The sequence below is a fragment of the Zalophus californianus genome, chromosome 15, assembly GCF_009762305.2.
Source record: "Zalophus californianus isolate mZalCal1 chromosome 15, mZalCal1.pri.v2, whole genome shotgun sequence".
In the NCBI taxonomy this organism is placed as follows: Eukaryota; Metazoa; Chordata; class Mammalia; order Carnivora; family Otariidae; genus Zalophus; species Zalophus californianus.
This window is the reverse complement of record NC_045609.1, coordinates 17,009,992-17,030,564: the sequence shown is the minus strand read 5'-3', so window position 1 is coordinate 17,030,564 and position 20,573 is coordinate 17,009,992. Positions and strand designations below refer to the sequence as shown.

General features: G+C 42.4%; 1 long non-coding RNA gene across 1 annotated transcript; it reads right to left on the bottom strand.

Moving 5' to 3' along the window:
• Positions 1-392: 392 nt before the first annotated feature.
• Positions 393-2,856, bottom strand: LOC113919261. Its single transcript, XR_003518922.1, has 3 exons — positions 2,732-2,856; positions 622-739; positions 393-520 (listed from the first exon to the last, which is right to left on the bottom strand). It is a non-coding gene; the product is annotated as an uncharacterized LOC113919261 (long non-coding RNA).
• Between the last annotated feature and the right edge of the window lie 17,717 nt (positions 2,857-20,573).

Sequence of the window (20,573 nt, the reverse complement as noted above, 5' to 3'; positions counted from 1 at the left end):
ATCTTGCATATGAATGACTTCCCTGGAAAGCTAGAACGCTTCTCAGACCATTTTCAGGTGAGCAGAGCTACCCTGAGATGGGTTGTTGGCCGCTGTGACAGTGACATAAAACTTAGGAAGCGGGTGGATGACAAGCGCTGTTTCCTTTTTTTTTTTTAAGATTTATTATTATTATTTTTTGATTTTAGAGAGAGAGACAGCATGAGCAAGTGGAGGGGCAGAGGAAGAGGGAGAGAGAGCATGGAGCCCCTTGTGGGGCTCGATCTCAGGAGTCTGAGATCACGACCTGAGCGGAAATCAAGACGCTTAAAGGACTGAGCCACCCAGGCTCCTGGGAATGTACTGCTTGCTCATATAGTGGGGCTGTGGTTATTATCCATTTCTTTCTCCTCCTAGGATTTTTTTTTCTTCTGTTTTGAAAATAATCTTCTCTAGGTATGTGGTAGTCACTGATTTCCAGGCACTCTGCTGGACACTCCACTGTTTCCGGCCGCCCTCCTATCAACGTTGTGAGTAGGCGCTGCGGGGAAGCAAGGCGGGCAGAGAAATACAGAATCACGGTCGTGTGAATTACACACCGCGGGGAGGACACGGAGCCAGGACCCCCTCAGCAGTACTCACCCCGAGCACCGGCCCTTCATGAACTCCAGGGGCCTGAGATGGGTCCCAGCGCTGTGCAGCTCCCTGCTCCCCACCGAGCCCCACTCGGGGCCCCGCTGGGTGTCAGGTTGTCAATGACCTGGATGGAAAAAATTGTTGCCAGTTCTTCTGCCGTGGTGCCTGGTCTTTGTGCTCAGTGTCTGTGAAATCGGAGCTACGGGAAGCACGGGGAGAAGGTGCTTGTCAGCTGCCTCTGCTTGGAATTCAGGGAGCATGGGGAGGTGAGTGTGTCACAGCCCCACCCCCGGCTCTGGGGTTACCATGAAATTCCCAGCAGATTTCTCTTCCTCAAACACAAAGACCGCTCTGATCCGGGATTGCTGGAGAATGGGCCTGATCTACACATTTTCCCCTCTTTATTTGGGATCATGAAGGGATCTTACCCAAAATAGAATGGGGGCGCCTGGGTGGCTCAGTCGGTTAAGCGTCTGCCTTTGGCTCAGGTCACGATCCCAGCATCTTGGGATCGAGCCCCGCATCGGGCTCCCTGCTCAGTGGGGAGCCTGCTTCTCCCTCTTCCTCTGTCCCCAGCCAGCTCCCCTCCCACTCATTCTCTCTCTCAAATAAATAAATGAGATCTTTAAAAAATTAAAAAAAATAAAATGGACTGGAGTGTAGGTATGAGTGAAGCCAGTTATGCGGAAAAGAGACCTCACAGATTTTGTGGAGGGGACAGAGGACACAGGGTCAAATCCTGGCTTGCTCCGTTGCTAGTTCCTTAAAATGGTAAGTTACTTCATTACTCCTTGTTTCTTTCCCATTCATGAATTGCCTTCCTTTTCCTATCTGTAAAATCAGACTGGGAATGCTTAATTTGCAATCGTGGAAACTCCATGAGAAGACAGTGCAAATCGTCCAGTTGTTCCATTACTGATGGTTATCACTATTGTAGTGTTTGTAAGATCAAAGTATGATTTAGAGACGTAAACACAGGTATCTATTGTTTGGCTATTCCAAGTGTAGCTGCCAAAACGAAGGAAAATAAAAGGCCGGGGGGAAATCATTTTTATCTTGAACATGTTTCTTTAAAAAAAAAAAAAAAAGGAAAAAGCCTAATTTAGGTCACAATGTATGGATTCATTGCTGAGTATTCCCAAAGGGTTGGGAAGAGCCCAGTTATCCGGTCACCTTCACAATAAAGGCAGTTAAACACTCTCTCATAGAAGAATTGCTGGACACTGTCTAATTAAGGATGGCGCTCTGCTCCAGAGAACCTAGCGGCTCGGTTTCTCACCCAGCTGCTCCCTCATCCTGGAAGGGAAGTGCTGCATTCATGAAATCACGACAAGCATGATTTCCTTTGCCTCTCTCCCCTTAAAACCCCCAAATTTGGCGATCTGACCCACAGATCCAGGAAAAAAGGCATCCAGGAGAATAATATCGGTGGACATTTTACGCTAGAGGAGGAGACTTCCACCCTGGTAAGGGCATCGTGAAGGTGGACAGAAAGAATGCATTCATTCTCGAAGAAAAAAACATCCAAGCAACTCACCTCGGCCTCTGGCACATACACATCTCCACCCCCTCTCCCTCCTTCCTTATTTTGCCAGGCTCTGTCAGCTTCCTGCAGGTGGAGCCTGCTACACATATTCCCAAACTGCTCCGTGGGGCTGGTGACCTCATGCTGCCCTCCGTCCTGGGCTCCCATTCAGGCAGAAATTCCCATTATACTCCCACTCAGAAGATAGGACCTCGATGGCAGGTATTGTGCCTGGCTGAATTGGCCCAGCTGCTCTGTGGCATTTTGATGGATGTGAGTCCGGATGAGACCTTTTAAAACCCAATTTCCTTTGGAAAGGCAGCTTGGAAAATCACTTGGGCTTGTTTGTGATTCTGTGTGTGTGTGTGTGTGTGTGTGTGTGTGTGTTTTCATGTGTGTGTACCCCGCACAATCCAAATGCCCCTCAAATACAATAGATACAGAATTTAATGAAATTCAATTAATTTGAATTTAATTTGGGAATCTCCAATGGTAAGGAACAAAGCAAATTCCACATCCCTTAACTTTTAATGTAGGAGTGATGCAGGCCTTTCCATGTCAAAAGCACACTAAAGATATTCATAATTTTACCTTGGATCAAAAGCTTCTTCAAAATAAACAGGTTTAGCAAATTTCCACGATGCGCCCAGAGTGTTTCCAACTCCAGAGGCTCACTGCTGTGCCCTCCAAGAAGTTCAAGAAGAGCTGCTTCACCCTACAGGGTATCAGTCAAAAAGTCCAACCCCTCATTTGTCCCCAGGTACACCAGAAAAGAAGGTCTAGGAAATTTGCATCTCTATAATCCAGCAAATAACCTATCATCAGACTCACAGCCCTGGCGACCAGGTCAATTTGTCTGGGGGTTTGCCTCAAGAAACTGTGTATTTTATAGGAGGGGGAGACGAACCATGAGAGACGATGGACTCTGAGAAACAAACTGAGGGTTCTAGAAGGGAGGGGGGTGGGGGGATGGGTTAGCCTGGCGATGGGTATTAAAGAGGGCACGTACTGCATGGAGCACTGGGTGTTAGGCACAAACAATGAATCATGCAACACTACATCAAAAACTGATGTAATGTATGGTGATTAACATAACAATAAAAAATTTAAAGAAAAAAAAGAAACTGTATTTTTTAAAAGCAAACAATTCTGAGTGGTCTCATTGTTTCCTTTCACAAGAGCCTTTGGCTTTTCTTTCCAAGTCAGAAAGACATGAGGACACAAAGCCAGCTCCCCCCAGTTCATGGTGACCCATCTCATTGTTTTATATTTTGTGCTCGGTGTAGTCTTTCTCATGATGCTTGTTCTCAGCTGAGGATGTTCCTCTCTCCCACACAGTTCCTACTCGGTGCTACATTTCAAAAGACGTTCACGGTGACCCCACAAGGGGAAATTCTTGGGGTTTGGAGGAAGGGCCACCTTTTGAAGAGAAACAGGTGAAAAAGTAACACACCAATGATATAGGAACCACCTGTGCCCCGGGAGAGATTTCTATGTAACTGAAGAGTCAAGAACACTTAGCCCTGTAGGATGAGCAGCTCATCTCCTTAGAGCTGGCATGTAACTTCAAAGATGTGTCCCAATCGACTTCGATAATTCCATATCTGAATATAAGACATACTAGGAGTGGGGCTGACCTGCACAGGAGCATGAAAAAATGGGGAGGCAGATTTTCAGAATGTGGGTTCTTCTATGCCATGCAAGGGGAGGGTGTTCTAGTTCCAGAACACTCTTGTTCTTTGGCCAGAATGCCTCCTGGCAACAGAAGGGCATTTCTTCAGCCTGCTTCGAATTGATACAAGTGTCCCTTGATAACTGTCTGTTCCTCCTCCTTTAATTTTTTGCTCAAAGCAGAGCTCCTGAGCTGGGAGCTGGTGTCTTGAGTCATTCAGCCCCTGGAGTGTCCTGGGGAAATGGCTGCCCACATTCTCCCGCTGTGAGCACTCCTCATTCTGAGGACAGCTGCGGTCTGCCAATCTGTGCGTGTGAACTTGTCTAGTGAGCCTGTCCCCCAGAGGTTCGCTAACTCTAAGTGGAGGATAAAATGACTTCTCTGGACTTTTAAGCCAAGACACCAGACTCTGAACCTTGGAGACTATATGCCAAGCCCTGCCTGGCTAGGGGCGTGGCCCAGAGCACTTAGTAGGTCCCCCTACACTGAGAGTGCATGCTCAGTTTTAACAGGTGTGTCCGCTCTGCTTATTGGCATTCGATGTTTCTGAAGTTGGAAGTCAGGAGTTCAATCCCTACAGTTTTTCACATGGAAATTCTGATGGATTCAGATTGTACTGGTTTTCTTGTTTGTTTTTTATCTTATTGTTTTTTTTTAAGGATTTTATTTATTTATTTGACAGAGAGAGACACAGCGAGAGAGGGAACACAAGCAGGGGGAGTGGGAGAGGGAGAAGCAAGCTTCCCGCCCAGCAGGGAGCCCGATGCGGGGCTCGATCCCAGAACCCTGGGATCATGACCTGAGCCGAAGGCAGACGCTTAACGACTGAGCCACCCAGATGCCCTTATTGTTTTTCTTTTAAAGTAAGCTCTATGCCCAGCATGGGGCTTGAATTCATGACCCCAAGATCAAGAGTGGCGTGTTCTACAGATTGAGCCAGCCAGGCGCCCCGGGTTTTCTTGTTTGGTTGGTTGGTTGGTTGGTTGCAGAGATAGATTATAAGCAACTCATTGCAAACACCTATTTGCTCTGATAACTACAGCTGGAAGTGTGGTCTGAAGGGCGTGGGTTCGAGTACCAGCTCCATCCCTAGCCTGTTGCTCCAGGGGTGGCTTAGTTCCCCAAGAGCAGAGTCTGAGACAAGAACTTGAGGACAAGCCACTTATTTGAGAGGTAATCCTAGGAAGCACAAGTGAGGGAGTGGGGATAGTGAGACAGTGGAGAGAGAATTGTCAGTAAAGGGCGTGCTGATGTCTGGTCACCCTGGGGGCATCCGCCCTTCGCTCCCACCAGCGGTGCTCTGACGGGTAGCATAGACACCCTTCAGTGTGGTCCATCTGAGCGATGGGGAGCGACCCACTTGTGCAACCCGCTTGGGGGAAATTTGCCTCTCTGGTGCTGTCCAAGCTGCCCACACACAGGCCGAGCAAGAAGGGCATCCCTATTGCTTGCACGGTGACCCATGCCTCCCTGGGCTGCCAGGTCACAGAAGCAGAGTCAGCGCGGGCCTTTCTGGCCTCAGACAGCTGCACGTGACGGGCACATTCATGCAGGCATCCATCCAGGAGGGCAGCCAAGGAGCCCCATAACCTCGGGAGAGATTTGGGTTGCCATGTTTCTACAGGACCAGGAAGAAAAGCAAAGTAGTCTAGCTATTGCAAGGCCCAGGAAACAGCCATCAAATGAACAGGCTGTCATTTCAATCTAGAAACGTGGGTTCTCGTGACCTTTCTTTTTGCTTAGTTTCTGTCCATAAAGTGAAGAAAATACACTGCCTAACCAGTAATAAATGCCCCATATTGCACACACTCTATAACCACAAAGTGCTTTCATCTCCATGATCTCGTTGAAACTCCCCGATAATCCTGTAAGACTGGTAGGAACTATGTTTTCCCATTTTACTTTATTTTTTAATTTTTTTTCAACATTTCATGAAATCATTCATGAAATTGGGAGAGGGGCACAAACAGGAGGGAGGGGCGATGGGGACAGTCTCGGGGGTAAGGGGCACGGGGCTGGGCAGGGGAGAGCAGGGGCTCTCCTCTTACTTGCAGCAACCTTCCCCCAATCATCCCACTGATGGGGGGAATGTTTTCCCATCTTAAAGGTGAGGAAACTGAGTCTCAAATAATTTTAATTATATTAAAATATAATATTAATTTATTAAAAATAAATATTAAGGGGCGCCTGGGTGGCTCAGTCGTTGAGTGTGTGCCTTCGGCTCAGGTCATGATCCCGGGGTCCTGGGATTGAGCCCCACATTGGGTTCCCTGCTCCGCAGGGAGTCTGCTTCTCCCTCTCCCACTCCCCCTGTTTGTGCTCCCTCTCTTGCTATATCTCTCTCTGTCAAATAAATAAATAAAATCTTTAAAAATATATAATAAATAAATATTAATAGTAAGTCACTTTTGTATAGCACTTGATACTTCCTTGGAGACCCTACACTGTGTTATCCAGGGCGCCTGGGCGGCTCAGTGGGTTAAGCATCTGCTTTCAGTTCAGGTCATGATCTCCGGGTCCTGGGATCGAGCCCCTGTACCAAGCCGCTGCATCAGGCTCCCTGCTCAGCGGGGAGCCTGCTTCTCCCTCTGCCTGCCGTTCCCCCTGCTTGTGCTCTCTCTCTCTCTCTCTGTGTCAAATACATAAATAAAATCTTAAAAAAAAAAAAAAGACACTGCGGTATCTTGTCTTTGCTGCATCCCTGCTCCTGTTCTAGCAACAGATCCAGTCATCGGCCACAGGGGTGGCCGTGTGGCCAATCACTGGGCACAGTGATTGGTCCAGGACCAAGCCAGTAAGGGGGTGGGTTTTTTGTTTTGCTTTGGTCTGTTTTCTGCTGGAACTGATGGGGTGAGTCTCTTTGATGTCAGATCTTGGATTGGCTAGTCTGGATCCTGTCATGGAGAATGAAAAAGGTAAAAGAAGCCAAGTAAGGGTAAGCAGAGCAGAGAGACCAGGAGACCCCCAGTGATGACAAGGCCTCATGTCTAGTCCCTGAAACCCTGGAGTGGTTTTTGTCTCGTCCCTTCTGATGCTCTGTTGTAGTTCGTCCTTCCGACCCGTGAACCACCCTGCGTGCTCCTGATGAGTCCACTGTGAGGTGAGCTGGCTTTAGTCAGTCCCCCTGGTAAAGCTGCACTCAGCAGGCACCAACCCCTCATTCTGCAACCATCCAGTTCACCAGAAGGTGTCAGTGACAAATTCCCTACAGTCACTCAATGCATTTAGAAGATTGACTCTCAAAGATAAAAACTGCAGGATGATTTTTTTTTTACCTTAATTTGAACTGTTTCTAAATTTAATTTTGATTTTGAAAATTTACTCTCAGCACAAAACAGACCCCACACTGTACACCCATTTTAATAGCAGCATTATTCAAAATAGCCAAGAAATGGAAACAGCCTGTTATGGATTAAATGTATGTGTCTTCCCAAACTTCATATGTTGAAGCCCTAACCTCAGAGTGGCTATGTCTGGAGTAATTAAAGATAAATTCAGTCATAGGGTGGGGCTCTGCTCTGGACGTGGAGTCTGCTTGAGATTCTCCCCCTCTCCCTTTGTCCCTCCCCCTCCACGCACACATGTTCTCTCTCTTTCTCTCTAAAAAACAACAAAAAGAAGAGTTATTTATGCATAGAGGAATAGGATCATTTTAAACATATGGTGTTTTATTTCAGTGATAATTTTTTCAAAAAGTATAATTCTGGATTATATGGTGGACCAGCTTATAAATGAGTACTGGCTAGAATTTTTTAGTGCTGCATTTGCATTTGTGAAGTTTGTGAACTAGAGTCCAAATGTTATCATGGCACACTGTATGAATGAAGGATTTGCAACAGCTTGAATAAAGTGATAGAAGAATCTAATAACAGGTGACCCACTATTGGAGGGTCACCTGCCTTACTCAGTCTTCTGATCTAAGTAGTAATCTCATTTAAAAATACTTTCACAGTGACACTTAGACTTCAAATCTTGTCTTAAATACATGTTTTAGACGTATTATAATAAAAACATTTTAACATAGCACCAGGGGGAGGGGTCTGTAGATTTTTCCTTTAAAAACATCTGATCTCTCCTCAAGTTAAAGGACAGTTTACAGAACTGAAAGACCTATTAAATGCTTTTTCCAAAAAAATCATAAAGCAATCTTTCCTGAAAGATTCATTCTGTCCCTGCTCATGGAACCATGAGGGACTTGCTGGCACCCTGGTCCAGGTCCCTGGTATCAGGGTCTCAGAAATGTGGGTCTGCTTATTCACACAGTATTGGTCTGCTTTTTTCTCTTAACATTTAGGATAAGGGTCTAGATCTTTCTTGTTACAAGATTTTGTTTTTCTTATTGGTTGGTTTTTGTGATGTTTTCAGTGAAACATAATAAAGTTATTTATGATGATCTCTGAAAATAGCAGCCACAAAGTAACCTAAAAAACCAGCACTGTGAATAAGCATTAAGGTATTTTGAGGACAATCGTGTATGCATAAAGTTTGTGTGTATTTCACTAAAGGTTTCATACAAAAGAACTCTTTCCTCCTCTCCCCTCAATCCCTGAATAACTAACACACCCCATGAATGTCATCTCATGCAGGAAGGAGAACTAAACCAACGGTTTTCGTTAACATGGAAAAAATCATATGAATAAAAATATCCAACTTCATGACCACAGAGATGATTTATTAAGCAAACCTGAACCTGCCGCCTTAAAGTCTTAGGTTTGCTATAATTTATATTTCCTGTCAGGCATGCTCATATTTCAGCTATAAATAGAACATGGCAGCAAAGAGAGTGATGCTTTAATTAGGTCATTCCTGAATCTACGTGACTTATTTTCTTTGAGTCTTTGCCATTTTTTACTTCAGATTTAATCTCTTTGTGATGATGATGCAACATGACAGAATCATACCAGGCTCCCAGAGAGTTCTCCTGGCTTTACTCTCTCCTGTCTCCAATTCTCTCTCTCTTTTCTGTCGTTCTGTCTCTCTGTATCTCCTTGTCTCTCTGTCTCCATCTTTCTCAGTGTCTCTGTCTCTCATCACAGGTACACCTGCTCTGTCAGAGCCTCTAGCAAAGGGGAGGCCATGAGGACTTCCATCATATGTTTACAGCGCAGATCGAGTCTCACCTCTGGTTACCCTCCCATCTGGGACTGAATGTCCCCACTGGAACTTGGCTTATGTCTGGCTCTCCTATGGCTATGCTCCTGAACTCCATGGCATCCAGGGATGTGACTAAAAAAGGGAGACAGGTATAAGACTCATATATTAAAAGAATTGAGTGGACTGATAGCTTTCCCATCTTCCTTATTAAAACTAAATCTATAAGAGCTCCTACTAGCTTCTGAAGGAATAATGAAAATGGAAAAGACCCTTTCTACTCAATATCCTTTTACATATGACTTTTGAGATGCTGGGAAGGGTCCTATGTCCGATCCCTGTCGCAGACCCATGGTCATACTTTAGTAGCGGACAAAAGCCCACATTCTCAGTGGTGGCACCTCTAGTGGCTCTGGGGGCTTTGGTATTCCCATAATTCTATCAACACTCCTCTGAGAGGCAAACCCAAAGTCCCTCCTAATACCCAGACATCTCAGCTAGAGCTTTGAGGAAAGCACAGCTCTGCTAGTCTATCTCCCCACCAGCCCTCCCCAGTCCCTTCCAGCCAGACTACCTTCTGCATTTGTCCCAGGGTCATTTGACTCCTCTTGCGGCTCCGTGGGTGGGACATCACAGCTGCATTATCAAGCCCAGACCTGCTTCCTGGCCTGGGAGCGTGGCCTGGAAAGGGCCAGCTGTTGTCTTCATAACTCATTTAGCAGGAGAACCTGACCTGGACTGAACCCTCCTGGCGGAAAAATTGACCCAGTCTGATGTAAGGCTATTTTAGCCTATATTTATCCGCTGCAGGATGGTTGGCAGCCCCGCTTTCCAGGTTGGGACCTACTTGAGGGTCCCTGGCACTTTGTTTCTTAACCTTTGTATCTCCAGCACTAACACTGGACTGGTGCATAAGTGTCCTATAAATATGGACTGGATTTAATTGAATCTTTATGTCTGAGCACTTTGGAAATAAGCAAGTGCTATCATGGCAAACTGTCCTTCAAAATAAAAAAACCATGGATTGTTCATTCATTAATTTAGTCAATCTTTCATTTAACTAACAAGGATTTTTTGAGGGCTACATATGTGTTAGGCTTTTGGCCATGCGTCAGGATTGTAAGATGAGTCATAGGCAGTCCCTGTTCTTGTTAAGTTCACAGCCGAGTAGAGAAGACAGATAAACACACCAGGATTTTAATAAGATGCGATAAGCATGCTGATAAAGGTGTACCCATCACAAGGGTACAGAGGTCAGGCATCTATCCCTGTGTGACAAGATCAGATTTGCATTTTGGGAAGATCACTCTAAGCACTAAAGACATTATTGCTTGAAAATAGGGAATGGTCAAGCATAATTACTGCAATATAGAGTATGGGATTGTAGGGTCTCCCCCCAGGGGGTCCTGGCTTCAAGCTATAGGTAGTAACTGAAGGAGAGAGCCTTTAGAAAAGAAAACCAGAGCCAAAAATGATCTGAGCTTTAAAGACAATCAAAGATGTCATTGTATGACTACATATTACTCCCTGTCTACTGCCGCCAAGTAAGCCACTAAGGAATCAGCCCTAGATAACAGGTGACAGTGTTGTTACTTCTTTTCATTTTGTTAGAGGCCTTGGGTCCACAAAGTGTGGTTCACCCTAATTCCCTGAGGAGGACCTTTCTAAGCAACAAAGGAAGGAAAGATTCTACCCTTCAACTCCATCAAGTGCTAAGTTGGAATCTGGGACTGCGGGGCTGATGCTCATGAACAGGAGACACACGCGTGTTCCAGGATCAGGGATAGGTGTGTCCGCAGGGCATGTGAAGGTCCAGCTCTCCTTTTGCTCCCGGAAAATGAAGATGGGTATCAGGATATGTTTTTCTGACCCCAGCGGATATCTTTCAGCTCCAGATAAGTTTTCCTTTTGTGCACTTCTACAGCACGTTCTAATTCAAACATTATAACAAGGTAGCAACCACACAGGCTGAAGGACTGCAAGGAAACAGGAGGTGTTGGAGTACTTCCTGCATAAGAAATGATGTTTTCATTTTTAAAACTCACATTTCCCCTCCTGGCCATAGCCCAGAGACTCAGACAGGGCTGGAATAATGACTAATGTGCTTCCCTTAATGTACCCGCTAACTACAAGTCAGGTCTTTTTTACATCAGTGTCATAAATCCTGATGCTTCTGTAGCCACTTACATGACTAGCAGGAAATGCAGCTTTTTCCAGTGGATAAAGTCTCCCAGATATGTGTGAGAAGTCCTAGGTGTGCGCACAGGAGTTGGCTGCTGCCTGATGGGGGCAGGGGAAGCTTGGACCTGCCCCAACAGCCATCAGAGCAACCACTCTAGTTGAGCCTCCAGTGTCTGCTGATCTCAGCTTCATGAGCACCAGGGTTGCCACTCTAGGGACCCTGAGGTTGGAGGTCACTTTGGTCAGTGTAGCCAGATATCTGCCATTGCCAGAGATGTTGCTGCATGGACCCTGCTGGCCTTGGTGCAGACCCCTGTCAGCTTGCCAAGGTAAAAACCATCCAATTGGATGAGAGCTGGCTTCCTCTCTGTGTCACACTCTGTATTGGGTTTGCTATCCTTAGCAAAAGTGGCCTTCCCCCCAAAGTATTATAATTCCTCAGATTCACCCTAGAGCCATTCCCAAGGTAAGCCCACAGCCCTGAGATGGGTAACTTGGATACATTCTAGTACTGTGCTCAAAACCAAGCCTTTCTTGATCCTCTAGCTAGTTTGAGATCCTTCTGTTTTATCTCCCAAGCCACCTAGTGCCTTATTCTTTGAAACTTTATTCCTCAAATGCTTCATTGACTCTTGGAACTCAGTTCCAGTTTTTTTTTTTTTTTTTTTTTTTTGGTCACTCTTTTTCCTTTATGCTGAGTCACCTTTCAGGAGCTCCATTGCCTGAGAGTTCTAAGAGTTCCATTGCAAGGAGCTCTGCTCCTTGGCCTTACTCCAGGCCTTGTGTAGGCCATCAGATAGGTTTTAATAGTCTGACAACTCAATGGGAGACTTCTGCTTCTGGGAAGATAGAGTACACATACCCTTCACTATTCTTCCCACTCAGTACAGCTAAAAACCCTGGACATTATATAAAAAACAAATATAAATTACTTTGAAAGGTGGAAAGAAGGCATATAGGCCAGGGACCTTGGGACCTTAGTGTCATGAGCTAAATTGTGTACCTTTCTAAAATTCATATGTTGAAGTCTTAACTCCAACTTCCTCCAAATGTGACTGTATTTGGAGACAAGATCTTTAAAGACATAATTAAGGTTAAATGAGGTCATTTGAGAGGGCTGTAATCCAATATGATTGGTGTCCTTAATAGAAGAGGAAAGCAGGAGATGTAAAAAGACACCAGGGGCACATGTCTACAGCTCTGTGAGGATACAGGGAGAAGATAGTCATCTACAAGCCAAGGAGAGAGGTCTTTGAAAAACAAATCCTGTTGACACCTTGATCTCAGACTTCTAGCCTCCAGAACTGTGAGAAAATCAATTTCTCTTGTGTATGCCACTCAGTCTGTGGTACTTCTTATGTCAACCCTAGCAAACTAATATACTAAGGCATTACACCCTGGTAAGTTCATATATTGCAGACTTTGGTGTTTCCAGGTTGCTGCCTTCTTAAGCTCAGTGTGCACAGATTTAAAAAGGAAAAAAAAAAAGCCTGTTCTCTCTAGGTAAAGGACAAGGAAAGAGGCAGATTAGCAAGACAGAATTTTTAAATAATAACCACTCTACTCCAGTCAAACTCCTCAGGAAAAAAAAAAAAAAAACAATCACTTCATCCCTACCCATGCCAGCAAAAGCCAAGCCAAGTGGGGAGCCCAGACTTCCACCTTCATTGAGCTATAATGAGGCACCTCATTCCTGCCCATGCGGGAGTTGTATCAAAGAAGTCTGAGTAGGTAGCAGAAACTTTCATCCCTGGAGGGCCTCAATGAGACTCCTTATCCCTTAGTGCCATTGAAGGCCACTTGGGAAACTGTAACAAGACATTCCTAACTCTTCTACCCAGGGAAGTAGCAGTGGAGGCTTAATGGGGAGCTGGACCTCCACTAGCCCATCCCCAACGGACTCAGTTTTCAACAGAAGCTACCTAGGGAAACCTGGATTACTACTCCTGCCTGACATTCTCCCTTGCTCTTTCTGGAGTGGTGTCAGAAGCTAAATCAGAAGATTTAAATAAGATTTGGAGTCTCCTAATATAATACGAAAATGTCCAGTTTTCAATAGGAAATCATCAGCATACCAAGTACCAAGAATATCTCAAACTGAATGGAAAAATTACCACTAAAAAAAAAAAAGTATCACTGATAGATGACAGCACCAAGAGACAGAGATATTAGAGTTATCTGGCAAAGATTTTTTTTAAAGCAGTCATAAAATGCTTCATAAAAATGCTTCAACAAGTTTGAAATGAATGTAAAAAATATAAAGTCTTAGCAGAGAACACAGATACAAAGAAGAACCAAATGGAAATTTTAGAAGTGGGAAAAATAGAGTAACTGAAATAAAAAGCCTCAATGGATGGGCTCACCAGAAGAATGGAGGGGCCAGAGGAAAGAATCAGTGAACTGGAAGATAGAACAAGAGAAATTATCCAATCTGAACAATTGAAAAAAAAAAATGAGCAGAGCCTAAGGGACCTGTGGGTAAATAACAAAAGATCTAATATATGTGTCATCAGAATCTCAGGGGGAGAGGAGAAAGCCAGGGTTGAAAAAATTCTAGAAAAAAAATAATGGCTGAAAACATCCCAAGTTTGGTGAAAGACATAAACCTGCAGATTCAAGGAGCTTAACTAACACCAAAGAGGAAAATCCAAAGTAATCCACACCAAGACACATAATGGTCAAACTTCTGAAATCTTTCAAGACAAAAAAAAGTCTTGAAAGCAGCATGAGACAAAGGACACTCTACCTTTAGGAGAAAAACAATTCAAATGCAGAGAATTTCTATCAGAAACTATGAGGTGGAGGAGGTAGTACAATATTTTTAAGTGCTAAAATAAAAGAACTGTCAACCTAGAATCCTATATGCAGTGAAAATATATTTCAAGAATGAACAAGAAATCAAGGCATTCTTAGATTAAGGAAAACAAAGAGAATTTGTCACCAGCAGATCTACCCTCAAAGCATGGCCAAAGGAATTTCTCTAAACAGAAAGGAAATGATAAAAGAAGAAATCTTGGAACATCAGGAAGGAAGACAGAACTTGGTAAGCAAAAATAGGGGTAAATACAATATAATTTCCTTCTTCCCTTGAGTTTTCTATATTATGTTTGACAATAGAAGCAAAATTTATCTGCATCTGATGCAGTTCTGAATGGATGCAGAGTAAATATTTAAGAATATTATTTTATAAATGGGGCAGAAAAGGGGATATAAAGGGAGATAAATTTTCTATACTTCATGAGAAACTTACACAACTTAATAAAGAACATCTACAAAAATCCTACACCTAGCATTATACCTAATGGTGAAAGACTGAAGGTTTTACAACTACGATCAAGAACAAAGCAAGGATATCTGCTCTCACCACTTAGTCAACACAGTGCTGAAAGTTCTAGCCAGTGCAATAAGGTAGGAAACGAGACAAGGTATGTAGTTTGGGAAAGAAGAAACAAAATTGTCCCTATTGACAGATGACATAATTGCCTACATAAAAAAAACTTTTGCAATCTCCAAAAGTTTCCTATAACTAAAAACTGAATTCATCAAAGTCACAGAATGCAAGATAAACAAACAAAAATCTAACGTATTTCTATATACCCACAACGAACATGTGGACATTGGAATTAAAAATGCCATACCATTTGTAATCACTCAAAATAAAATGAAACACTTAGTTAAAAATCTAACAAAGTATGTGTAGCACTTGTATGCTGAAATTCCCAAAACACTGATGAAAGAAATAAAAGACTATTTTTTAAAAAGATTTTACTTATTTATTTTTAAAGATTTTATTTATTTATTTGACAGAGAGAGAGAGAGAGCACAAGCAGGGGGAGCAACAGACAGAGGGAGAGGGAGAAGCAGTCTCCCCTCTGAGCAGGGAGCCCGACACAGGGCTCCATCCCAGGACCCCAGGATATGACCTGAGCCAAAGGCAGCTGCTTAACCGACTGAGCCACCCAGGCACCCAAAATAAAAGACTATTTAAATAAATAGCAAAACATATCATGTTTGTGGATTGGAAGACTTAAAACAGTAAAATGTGTCAAATCTCCCCAGTTTGAATCCCAGCAAGACTTTTTTTTTTTTTTGGTATGGACAAGAGTATTCTAAACTTTATATAGGAAAGCAAAGGAACCAGAACAAGTAAAATAATTTTTTTTAAAGATTTTATTTATTTATTTGAGAGAGAGAGAGATAGAAACAGCACGAGAAGGGAAAGGGTCAGAGGGAGAAGCAGGCTCCCCGCTGAGCCGGGAGCCCGATGTGGGACTCGATCTTGGGACTCCGGGATCATGACCTGAGCCGAAGGCAGTCGCTTAACCAACTGAGCCACCCAGGCGCCCACAAGTAAAATAATTTTTAAAAAGATGAATAAAATGGGAGGAATCAGTCAACCCATTTTTAATTCTTATTATTTACCTACAGTAATCACAGCCCTGCAGTATTAGCAAAGTGATAGACACATAAATCAATAAAATAGAACAGAGAACCACAAGTAGACCAACACAATATACTCAACTGTTTTTTATGGAAGTGCAAAAGCAATTCAATGAAGTTAAGATCACCTTTGTCGCAACTGGACATCCACTGACAGAAACAAACAAAACAAAAAACCCTCAACAGAAGTTTCACATCTTATATAAAAATTAACTCAAAATGGATCACAGACTTAAATGTAAAATGTAAACCTATAATTTTTTACTTTTTACTTAAATCTAAAATTTTTTACTTTTAGTAAAAAAAAAAAGAGAAGGGAGCCTGGGTGGCTCAGTCGTTAAGCGTCTGCCTTCGGCTCAGGTCATGATTCCAGGGTCCTGGGGTCGAGTCCCACATCGGGCTCCTTGCTCAGCGGGAAGCCTGCTTCTCCCTCTCCCACTCCCCCTGCTTGTGTTCCTGCTCTCGCTGTGTCTCTCTCTGTCAAATAAATAAATAAAATCTTTAAAAAAAAAAAAAAAAGAGAAAATCTTCAGGATCCAGGGCAAGGCAAAAAGTTCTTAGATTTGACACCAAAGCGTGATCAATAAAATTAAAAATTAATAAAATGAACTTCATCAAATAAAAAACTTTTGTTCCATAAAAGACCCCATGAAGAAGATGAAAAGACAACCTGCAGGCTATGAGAAGATATTTGCAAACCATATATCTGAAAATGGAATAAGGAATCTCAAAATTCAACAATATAATCCAAACAATAGAAAATGAGCAAAATACATGAAGAGACATTTCACCAAAGAGGAAATGCAGATGGCAAATAAGAACATGGTGGTGGGATGGAAGTGGGTGTGGCTATCAAAGGGAAACATGAGGGACCCTTGCGGTGATGGAAATGTTCTGTATCTTGACTGTATTAATGTCAGTGTCTTGGTTGTATATTGTGTTATAGTTTTTCAAGATGTTATCATTGGAGAAGCTGAAGAAAGTGTTAATAGGATCTCTCTGCATTATTCCTTACAAGTCTATGTGAATCTACAATTACTTTAAAGTAAAAAGGTTTAAAAAACTCTCAGTGATTGCTTCTGGTTTTACATGGTATGGTCAGTTCAGTGTTTCTTTCAGTTCCTCTGGGAAACCAACCAAAAGCAACAAAAAAGAACAAGAAGCAGATATGCCAACATCATCCTTGACAAAATTAGGAAACATTAGAAAGAAATTAAAAAAATTGCAGGAAGAGTTGTCTAACAGTGAAGGCCAACTAGGAGTGCAAAAAAATGCAGAGCATGCGCAAAACTTATCATGACGATCACATTGTAATGTATATAAATGCTGATTCACTGTGTTGTACACCTGGAACTAATATAATACTGTATGTCAACTATACTTTCATAAAAAAATATGCAGACTTTTAAGAAGAGAGTTGCAAAGTGCAACAATGGGTAAAGACTGCTGGCAGGAACCAGCAGTTTCATTCAGTTTGATTCCAAAGCAAAGCAGAGGAAATGGAAGTTGAATAAAGGAATCATATAGACAAGCCACATTTTTAGAGAGCTTTCTGGCAGTGTGACAGGATGGAGGAGAAAGATAGCATTGTGAACAGCCCTGAGCCACCAATCTCAGTTGTTAAGGAAAAAGTAAATCATACTCAATCCTGTAGGATAAAAAGACTTACTCTGGCTCCTCTCCCACATGAATCTCCTTTAGATAACTGGTCCAGGAAGGACTTACCTCATTCAAAGATAGGTATTGAAAAAGAAAAATTATAGAATTAATATCAAGATACTACAATTTAAAAAGAAGAAAAGTTAAAAGCAAATAGTAAACAAAGCAAAACACCTCTTTGGGACTTTCAATAATGCCCGTGGCATAGTTTTCCAGCAAGCCGTCCCACAGTAAGTTTTATAAAAACTGTAAGAAAAAGAAACTTTATTAACCTTCTGAATGAAGGTATTGGAAAGTGACTAAGACAAGCAGAAACTGCAGGGGAATTTACTCTTGAAAGATGACTGTAAGAGTAAGAATTGCAGGTTTGTGGCTTATTTTGCCTGTGAGTACTTTCTGCCCAAATCTTGCTGCTGAAAATCACAGCCTTACTGGCTAAAGGTGATATAAGATGGAGTTTAGGGTTGGCAGAACAGAAGACCACTTAGGGGTGATATCAGGGAAGTTCCAGAAGGAATGAACCCCCCCAAATGAATATAAACGTTGCTCAAATCCCTGGCTAATTGCTCAACTGTATGCATGGGAGAGATTCTGCTGGGTTGGTGGGGGCAGTCCTAGGGAAATATGGGAGATAGAAACAACAGAGGAATTTGCATTTGAAAGATAGAACTGCACTGGATAAGATTTGTATTTGCTATTCTCTTGACTCTATATTCTCCAACTTGTTTGGTTTAGACAGGAGAATGTTGAAGCCTTACTGGCCTAAGGAGTCAAAAGATAGAGCTGAGGATTTCAGAACACCTGGAAATTTAGGAGTAAATACTGGAAGCAGAAGAACCACGGACAGTGTAGGTCCCCATATATGAGTATAAATTCTACCCGAATCTTTGGCTGATTGCTAAGCTATGCATATGTAAGAAAGACTTGAAGGGGCTCAAAGAAATAGCAGGCAGATGTGAGAGAGGGGTGTATTCTTGTAAGCCAAAACTGCACCAGATGCAATATATGAATTTGCTGCTTTTTTGACTGTATGTGTTTCCAACTCACGCACAGCTCATATGGCTTAAAGGCAGAAGCCATAATACATGTGGTATCAGAGAACAGAGCTGGGGCTGGCCAGTCAGCTGGAAGCAAGGAAACCTCAGAGAGAACAAGAACCAGAAACTGAGTATAAACTCTTCCGAAGCTTTCAGCTGACTTCATATTATGAAGATGGAGAAGAATCCCAGAGGCAAGGCTGTGACAGCAGCAGTTGGAAGCTGAAAAATACCGAGCAGGGATATCAGCTGCCACACTCTATAAGGGAGACAGAGCTTATGGTTGGAATTAAGGCAAGTCAACTGCTTAATAGAACAAAATCCAACAATCCCAGAAGAATATAACATAATGCAGAGTCTCCACATCACCAAAAACATCCAGTTTTCAACCAAGAACTACCAGACATGCAAAGAAACAGGAAAAGGTGGCCTACCTTCAGGATAAAAGGCAGTTTATGGATCCTTACGGAAATTGGACCCAGATGTTAGAGTCAGCAGATAAGGATTTTTAATGGTCAGAAAAGAAACATGAGTTCAATGAGTGAACAAATAGGGAATCTCAACAGAAAATTGAAATTACAAAAAGAAAGCTGAGTAGAAACTGCAAAGCTGAAAAGTGCAATAACTAAAGCAAAAAAAAAATTTACTAGATAAGCTCAATAGAAGATTGGAGATGACAGAAAAAAAATCAGTAAATGTGAAGGAAGATAAATAAAAATTATCCAACCCAAAGAGCAGAAAGAAAAACAGTGAAGAAAAAGGCAGAACCTCAGTGGCCTATAAAACAATATAAAATAATCCAACCTAATGTTTACTTTGAATCCCAAAAGGAGGAGAGCAAGAGAGTTGAGTAAGTGAGAAAGAGAATGTATATGAAAATAAAAATTACTAAGTCCCCACATCTGGTAAAATATGAGTAATATCTGGTTAATTACCTAATAAGTCTCCACAAAACTAAAGTTAGATAAGTACAAAGAAAACCACATTCTCATACAGACCTCCACACTGCAGAAAACCACTGGTAAAGAGAAAATCTTGAAAGCAGCAATAGAAAATAAGACATTATATAGAGGGCAATTGACTTCCAGTGTCAGCCTAGATATGTGAAGAGCTCAGAAGTCATTTCTTCCATCTTTACAACAATAAAAAGCCAAACAAAGTGAAAGTTAATGAGTGCTGAGGTTGCAGAGCAAACTGCCACCCCCAAATCTGAAGAGACAGGGGAGTCCAGAGAGTAACAAGGAGATATGTTTACCCTGAGCTGAAGCCAACGAAGTCATAAACTGGTAAGGACACTTAAATAATAATTTTGACAATTTGCTAGAGGCTGAGTGTAAACTTGCGTGAGAGTGAGAACTTGAAGTTTTGGGGCCAGGTGGGGGGTTGGGGGGACCTTACCCTTTCATGGTTTTTATCTCCAGAAAGCCCACCAGGTTCTCATGGTGTAAAGCCAAGAAATATCCCCTCATGGGTCTGACAGAGGTAGGGGAAGAACAAACATTGTGAAATATATCAGGATGTTTTCCATAACAAAGGCCTACTCTGCAGAGAAAAAGACTTACCCACCTGGTATAAGGAAGGGCATTCCTTCCACTCCAGCCCTCTTTATACTTCCTGTCTCACCCAAGGATGGAGGGATGGGAAACTATAAAATACTTATGAAGATCACAACCCAGAAGCATAGACCTATGAAAAGACTGAGATTTAATCATAAGATTATAAAATGTTTTTCCTCCCCTCCACTTTACCACCACAGCAACAGCCCAGTATAAGAACAATGGATTATAGCTGAAAGAGTTGAAAGATGCAGACTGTCCCTAACGATGAGTAGTTAAGGAAGCCAAAGTCAAAAGAGAAACCAGAAATAAGGACTAGAAGAGTTTGGAGTCTCTGGCATCTACATCTACAGCAATCATTAAAGACAGACCAACTCCTAGTTAGATTAATATAAAATCTCACACTAAAGACCTATCTGCCTCAATTTCTGTTACCCAATGCAATATGTCCAGAATTCAACAAAAAATTGCAAAGCATGCTAAAAGTAACAAACACACACATAGTGTCTGAAAAGACAAAATAAGCATCACCACCAGACTCATATGACAAAGATTTTGAAATTTTCAGATAGAGAAATTAAAATAACTATTATTACTATGTTGATGATCTAATGAAAAAAATTAGACATGCAAAAAACAGATGGTAATTGTAAGCAGAAAGATGGAGACTCTAAGAAAGAATCAAAAGAAAAGCTAGAAATTGAAAACACTGTAATAGAAATGCAGAATGCCTTTCATGGGCTCTTCAGTAGACTGCACACGGTCAAGTAAAGAACCGGTGAGTTTGAAGATAAGTC